The sequence below is a fragment of the Oryzias latipes genome, chromosome 14, assembly GCF_002234675.1.
Source record: "Oryzias latipes chromosome 14, ASM223467v1".
Classification (NCBI taxonomy): Eukaryota; Metazoa; Chordata; class Actinopteri; order Beloniformes; family Adrianichthyidae; genus Oryzias; species Oryzias latipes.
The window spans coordinates 6,626,470-6,633,943 of record NC_019872.2 but is presented as its reverse complement, the minus strand read 5'-3'; the positions used below and the strand labels follow the sequence as shown (position 1 = coordinate 6,633,943).

General features: G+C 39.5%; 1 protein-coding gene across 1 annotated transcript in view; it reads left to right on the top strand.

Annotated features, from left to right (window-relative positions):
* Window positions 1-687: 687 nt before the first annotated feature.
* The window catches only part of LOC101169477 (protein Shroom1), a 36,010-nt gene continuing 29,223 nt past the window's right edge, over window positions 688-7,474 (top strand). The window contains exon 1 of the mRNA XM_011483183.3: window positions 688-884. The gene's annotated coding sequence lies outside the window, so the exon portion shown is untranslated. The remainder of the gene's footprint in view (window positions 885-7,474) is intronic.

Here is a 7,474-nt window from a genome sequence, read left to right as displayed (position 1 = left end):
GTGAATCAGTGATTCGGTGTGGCAACCCCTGACGGGATATGCAGAAAGTGTAGACCCTCTTAGACATTTTTTGTTAAATAGTTTTGTTAATACATAACTCATACTTCTCTGTTTTCTTGGCTGTTTTAAGTGGTAAAGTTGTAACCAAGGTACTTTCTGATGATCTTTTTAGTGCATGCTTTATCCAAAAATGTGCATGCAAGAGAGGGTAGACATTTAAGGGTGCATTCTACAGCATATTTGGTTTCCTGCCTCTTGTGACTTCTGTGCTTGACGTTTTATTGATCATTGACACATTTTAAATATTTCTAAATCCGTTTTGTCTGTTTTTTTCAAACTAGTAGATTGAACACATTTTTCCTTCTATTCTTTGCAATTGTAATTTTTTTCCTTGTACTCCTTAGACATTGACTTCATGAATTCAAATTAATTCAAACTTAATTTATAAAACTAAGTTGTCTAATTTTTCCTATTCTAATTAGTTCAAACTAAAAACAACAACTTCTATGTCTGCATCTTTCATAATTTAAGTTAAACTTTTCTGACTCCAAACAGGGAAAGTTCATTTCTTCACCATTTCGCCGTTAGCACAAACTGACCAATTAAATCGCGATCATTCCTAAAAGTCCCGCCTCCCTCGGTATCTGATTGGCCACTTTAAGCCTCGCTTACCTTTCATCCGCCTCTGTCCCCCCCGGGAATAAGGTAAGCTAGCTGCGAGTAGAGGAAAAGGGAAGGTTATTACTGGACGCTGCACTCCACAGAGAGCCGCTTGCTCCGTTTGGGTGGCACTTTTACTTGTTTATAAAAAATAATAATAAAAGAAGAAGACTGAAACGGAAAGCAGGAGTACAAGCGGAAACCTTCAAAGTCACCGGGAATCGGTAGGTCCGTTAAGTTAAATAGTGAGCAGCAGGTGCGTTGTATCGAAGTGCTTTTCTCGAGCTTTTTGCTGTCAACGGTCACCTTTTTGTTATTTGTCTTTGGTAAATAAATTCACACGATAGTTTTATCAAAAACAGTATAAAGTTTTCCTCTCGTTGTTGTTTTAGTTTGTGAAGTTTTGCCCTTGAGTTCGGCTACATTTTTCGCTGTGCTCAGTCCTCCCAAACCGTGAGTTTGCTTTTTGTTACTAAGATACATAGAAGAGAACGTTGGTGTAGCATCAACGTAATGACTGGTTTATTAGCGCCTTTTATTTCAATGTATTTTAACGAAGTTTGGCAAAACAAGAAGTAGTCTATTTTAAAATATGACTATGTGTTCTTAAAATAATTGTAACTTTTTACATAATTGGGTGTCTACTAACCTTTAGGGAGCAGAAGTAGCTCTGACTACCGTTATCACCTCATTTAATTGCAGTTGTCATAATCAGGTGTTGTACAAACAGAGGCGCCAACAAACTGTCCCGGTTTAACCCCATAGTCCTGACTCCAATTGATACCTGCTTGTGAATTATGCACGGGGGAGCTAGCTTTTTGCTAAATGACTATGGCTATGTTTTATTTAATGGGAACAAAAGGCAGTGGCAGGGTTGCTGGTTTGGAAACCAGACACTGGCATTCTGTGCTGTGGCAGAGAGGGATGCACTCATGCAGGTCGTCAGTCAGATGGTGGGTGCAGAGGAGAACACTGGGGCCTCTGTGTGTGCTGATGCTGGTCAGGGGGTTACTCTCTATCCTAATATATGGCGATGGGCCCACATTACCATCCCAAAGGGAAGCACAGAGATGCACAGATCATAATTGATGTTTGTGTCAGAATAATGTTTGCTTTTACGCTCAGAGATGCGTGCACCAAGAATGCAGCTAAGCCAACACAGCTGCTTTGATCAAATTAGACGAAGATAGGAATCTCAGTGCTTTCCACAACACCAAAGTGAGTGGAATTTCCACACATTTGGGGATCACATATAGGGGGGAGTGTCTGCAAAAGCTCAGTTTCTTTTTATTGGAAGAACGATGAACAAGGAACGTGTGAAACAAGAGATGTAAACAAGTAAAAGAAAAGCCTTTAAAATACAAAGAGTTGTGTGGGATGGGGGGAATACTTGTAAACATACCCGGAGTGTAAAAATACAATCCATCATGTCACGCTTGTTTTTTATCCTTTTGTCTGTTTTTTGGCTCTCCTAATAGAAACGAGAATTCAGAAAACAAAAATACATAAATTCAATGTGGCCACAGTTTTAATTTAGAAAAGGAGAACATAAAAAGAGGTGATTTACTGTTGGAGCAAGTGAGGGGTTGTGACCCAAGTGTTTACATTCTTTCTGTGACCTTTCCATATCTCCACCTCCTCAAGGATTACTTAAGTTTTGTTGATATAGGATCACCACAGACTATTATTTCTGTTGGTGTCCTCTGGAGACATATTTACTGATTTCCAAAAAGATGAATACCTAAAGTAATTGCTAATTTTTTATTTAACAATCAGATGCTTGCTCCCATTTTGATTGACTTGCAGGTTTTGAGATTGAACCAGTTCAAATTTGTTGCATAAATTTAGAGTTTAATTTATCTGATAGTGCATTGCAGTTTAATGAAACGTTTGTATTGAATAGTAGTTATTTGTTTCCTTTTTAACTTTGTATTTAGAAAGTTTGGGGTTTTAGTGTTATTTCCATTTTCTGGTTATGGGAACTGTACTGAGTGACCCCTCCCCCCTCACGTTCCAAATAGGAAGTGCCGCTGGTTCCAAGAAACCAAAAGCCCATACACTTCTATAGAGAAATAAACAGCTATTACTCAGTCATTGTATTTGTCAGAATAACCATGGTCTTGGTCTGCTACCATTTTTCTTTAACATGTTCTCACTGTTCCTAATTTTTTTCATAATGTTGATTCTGTAGTGCAAGTTATTCAAGTTATAAACTGACCAATCAGACTCCTCATAAAAAGTATGGTATGCAGTCTCAGATCGTGTAGTCAAAACGTTTGATCGACAGATTTTGTGTAGTCCGCTTTCAAATGGTAGGGGTGTGGACTTCAACAAGCTCACTCCTGATTGGTGAGAGTGGTTGCTGTAGCAATGCTGTCTCAGAACAACTCGGACCAATCACTGCTTAGTGACAATTTCTGGCTCCAACGTGGCAACATTCACATCGCGATAAAATGGCGACTGAATTGACTTTCTTTAATTGAAGCTAAAAGTCAAGCATTTTCCTTGGTGATGCCGCAACTTGCTCGGTTCAGCTCTTACATACAGTGAATGGTTTTTTCCAATCCGTGTAAATCTGTTCATAGGGTCTGTATACTGAAAACGCCGCTTTCATGAAACAAAGCAGCAAATTTTCCTCCCATCGTCGTGCCTCTGCACTGTTCTTTCTGTGAGGTCGTAACAGAGGCCGAACAGGTGCTGTGTGAATCCCTGAACCTAACTGCTGCGACACAGCGTTCCTCCAGACAGTGCAGCTGATTCCACAATCCTGTGTGAGTAAACAACAGGCTGCTGCATTGTTCTCTTTAATCAGCCCTTCTCTTTAATCTGGAGGTATATGATGACCGCTGCGTGAAAGCTGTGTGATTTCACCGGCACTCCCTTGTCAACGCCACATCTGGTAACCACAAACTAATCTGTCTGTTTTTTTTATTTTTTAGATTGGACATACTTTGAAGGATTAGCTTGTATTGTACCAGAATGATGCACATAAATGTATTCAGATAGACACGGTTTCTGTAAACTAGTGTAACTCAGCCTATAGAATGAATGACTATTGGAGGAATGCCACATACATGACAGCATGACTAACACAAATAAAATGGGATTACACACAGACACAAATGAAGTAAGTGCTACCATAATCAGATTATTAACAATCCGTGTGACATTACTTACATCTTAACAGAGTAGCTTCAACAAGTAGGTGTCATAGTTTCTTTTAGTTTTACTCTTATTGTTCTGGTTTTCCTGTAAGGTCCTGGAGGTTTTCTGTAACTCCACCCTATCCTCTCGCAAACTGCATGATGACTTCCATGAAAACGGATATGTCTTTCTTTTGTGATGGAAAGAAACAGATATAGGCACGGGTCATTTTTTTTCTTAGGTTGATACGTTTTACTCAGACTGATTACTATAATTAGTGACAACACCTAATCAAAATAAGTGTTCACAAGCTGAGAGCAATTTTATCTGTTTTTATAAAAAGATAAAGTTAGTGAAAAACCTCTGGAGAAAATGCAAAAAGACTTTTTGATGTTCTTCCATCAAAACTATTAGATTTGATTTGGCGATATTGATCAACATATTTGCAGTCATGTGGTGTTGGATTATTTTGGCATGAATGTCCCTGAAAAGGTGGTTAAATTGGTTAATATACACTTTAGAGTGTTGACATGGCTACACAACAGTGTTTTGTCAGCCCTACAATGCATTACATCATGGCAGTTTGATAGTCACATCAAACACTGATAAGAAAATCCGGGTTGATCATTTGATAGTGTAGAAAGAGGGGAAAAGGCAGCTTTCATATTCAAGTTACAGCTTCTTGAAGGATTAGAGAGTTACAGAATACAACACAGGCAGAACAATGGGGGTTAGGTATCAAACAATGGAAACGAGAACTTTGAAAAGGAAACTCAGCAGTCCATCATGTGAAGGATGTGACGGAAAACAATCTGGAGAGTATTAATTTACTGTTTACCTCCATGCTAACGGTTTTGCAAAGTTTGCTTTTTAGTCAAGTATCTTGATTTTGTCACAATGCTGTGTTGCCAACTATTATGCTACATACACACCAGACATGTGAACAGGCTAAACGGGCATTCTTGCAGGCGTTTTTGGCATACAATGTCCACACTGGGCTGTCGTCATTTGATACTAGTGTGTGTACTCACAGTTGGAAGAGGCTTGGAGCGAAATATTGAAACTTTGCAAATCTCACAAATCTTGCTCAAGGTTTTTTTTTCACAACTCTATTCTGAAAAATAAAAGACTTGGTGTCCAATAATTCTGGCTGGGCACAAACAAAATTTGATTTTTTCTCAGTGATCAATTTTCAAACAGTTGGCACTTCTGTGTCTTGAAAAGGACACTAGCCATATGTCTCTACCAAATCAGGGTCCCTGATTGGTCAAAGTTCAAGGGTGTATTCAGACTGGACACATTTGGTCCGCTTAAAGTTAATTTCCCCAGATAATCGGAAACAAATTTTCAGGACTGCAAAGCTCAGGAATTTTATAATTTCTGCCTCTAGTTGCTTTGCCCCACTTTTGTAATTCCTGACCAATAAGCAAAGAGATCTTTGGTTATGTGGTTTTGTTTACAAGGTTTAGTACAGACCATGAAAGTCCACTTAACAGCAATCTAAATACAGAGTATACGCAAGGTTCAGGACTTGATCTGGACCAACGGATTCTTCTAGTCTGAGTACACCCCAAGTGGTTTAACTTTTGACGCGTTCAGTGGCCTTGCGTTTTATGCGTAGAGCCCTAAAACGGTCTTAGAAATGTGTGTAGCAAAGCTTGAATGCCAGAGTATTGAATGCTGAAGCCTATACGGCCATATACGGGGGCTTACATTGACTTTTCATTGGAAGTGCGCGCTTGAACACGCGTTTCTGAGCCTATTGTGAACGTAACACAACCCTGGAAAAGAAACAATCATCCCTGCAGTGAACCAACACTACCACATAGGAAAAATCTTCTTAAATAATGCACCAGTGTAGCTCTTTGAAAGATGCCTATACCCGTGTTTGTCCAGAACTGTGACCACCACAACTGATCTTATGCATGTGTGCCCACCTCCCACTGACATTCCACATGTTGTGGGGAGTCTTCTGTGGGCTATTTTCCACAATATGTTCAAGAGGCATGTTTGCAGTGAGTAGTCCACTTGATTGACGGATAGTAGTTAGTCTACGGCACACTTTTGTCTTGTTTCCTGGGCTGTTTCTTGTGGCAGTTTGTAACATAGAAAAAGGAAAACCTTTGTTCTTTCACTAACTCGTCTGTAATTGTGATGTGGTGTCAGAGCGGCTGAAGGTGGAGACCTTTAACGGTCTTGCATAACAGATGGCCATAGAGGTAGAATAGGTGTCAGAGGTCAACAATGGCTGATACACGAACCCTGAAGACAGGCTGGAATGTCTGCATGTTTAACTGTCTTCCTGATGGACCCACGCCCATTGTATTGTATTGCCCTATAGGACCTATATTATTGCAATCTCAAATTACACATGTTTGTATCAGTGCAAGTAACCTGCTCATAAAAGCTTTCAAAAATACACCCTAAACTTTACCTTTATTTTTTTAGTTGAATGTTAAACCATAAATTGTGGGGATATTTTTTGGAGTTTTGATTGCAGGACTTTTTCTAAGAACAACAAATGATTCTATTTTTCAAAAATCCATTCATTCATTAATTCATTCATTTTCTATTCCTTTTTTTCCCTTTCGGGGTCACGGGGCTGCCGGAGCCTATCCCGGCCACTTGTGGGCGATGGCAGGGGACACCCTGGACAGTTAGCCACTCTGTCGCAGGGTAGAATGTCCTCAATCACGCACCCATTCACTCTCACACTCACACCTAGGGACAGTTTAGACCAATTAACCAATTAACCTATGAAGCATGTTTATTTTGGACGGTGGGAGGAAGCCGGAGACCCCGGAAAAAACCCACGCATACACGGGGAGAACATGATAACTCCACACAGAAATGTCCCCGATTGATGTTCTGTTTCATTTTAACCATCACTGATAAAATAGAAGTTAGAGTTCTGTCTGCTTTTCGAGACAAATGGAGAAGAAGCAGGTTCATGATGATCTGCTCTAAGGATTCAGATGACTCCTGATGAAAATGTGTAGGTGAAGGGTTGTCACTCAGACCTCAGCCGGGAAACTGCCCGCTGATATTGCTGTTAAGTTTCTTAATAAAAAGAAGGCATTTACAGCTGTCTGACTGACTTGTCTGGGGGCAAAGGTTTCAAGTGTTTGTGTAATCGGAGCGTTAATGGTTTTATCACCTTGATGCCATAAGTGAACTATTAGCAAAAGGAAAAACATTGATCACTGGTGTATATTTCACATTATTTCTTTAAATAAAAGAAAAAAGTTAAAAATTAAAATATCCTGTGGCCTCAGCTCTTTGTGTTGCTTTTCTCTGAACCGTTTAAAAGTGAAGTATTTACTATCTAGAGTGAAATAAGCCTGCTGTCAGTGGATATTAATTTCATGTCAAATCCAACACACTCAGTTTACAAAAGATCCTAGTTTAATGAGAATCATCTACCCTGTGGCATTGCATCAGATAACAGTAAAGATGAACCGTACAATCACGTCAGTGTTTTCTTTGTCTACTAGCCACACTCAGTTTATCTCTCCGGGAAGAGTCACTTTCCAAAGTTGCTAATGCACAAAGTGCATCACATTGTGAAATCTTTCAGTTTTTTTTCTGCTGTCTACACCTATCCTTTTTACCTTCCCTTCATTCCATGTCCTGCCCCAAGGTTAAAACCCTTTACTGCACAGGTGTCAAA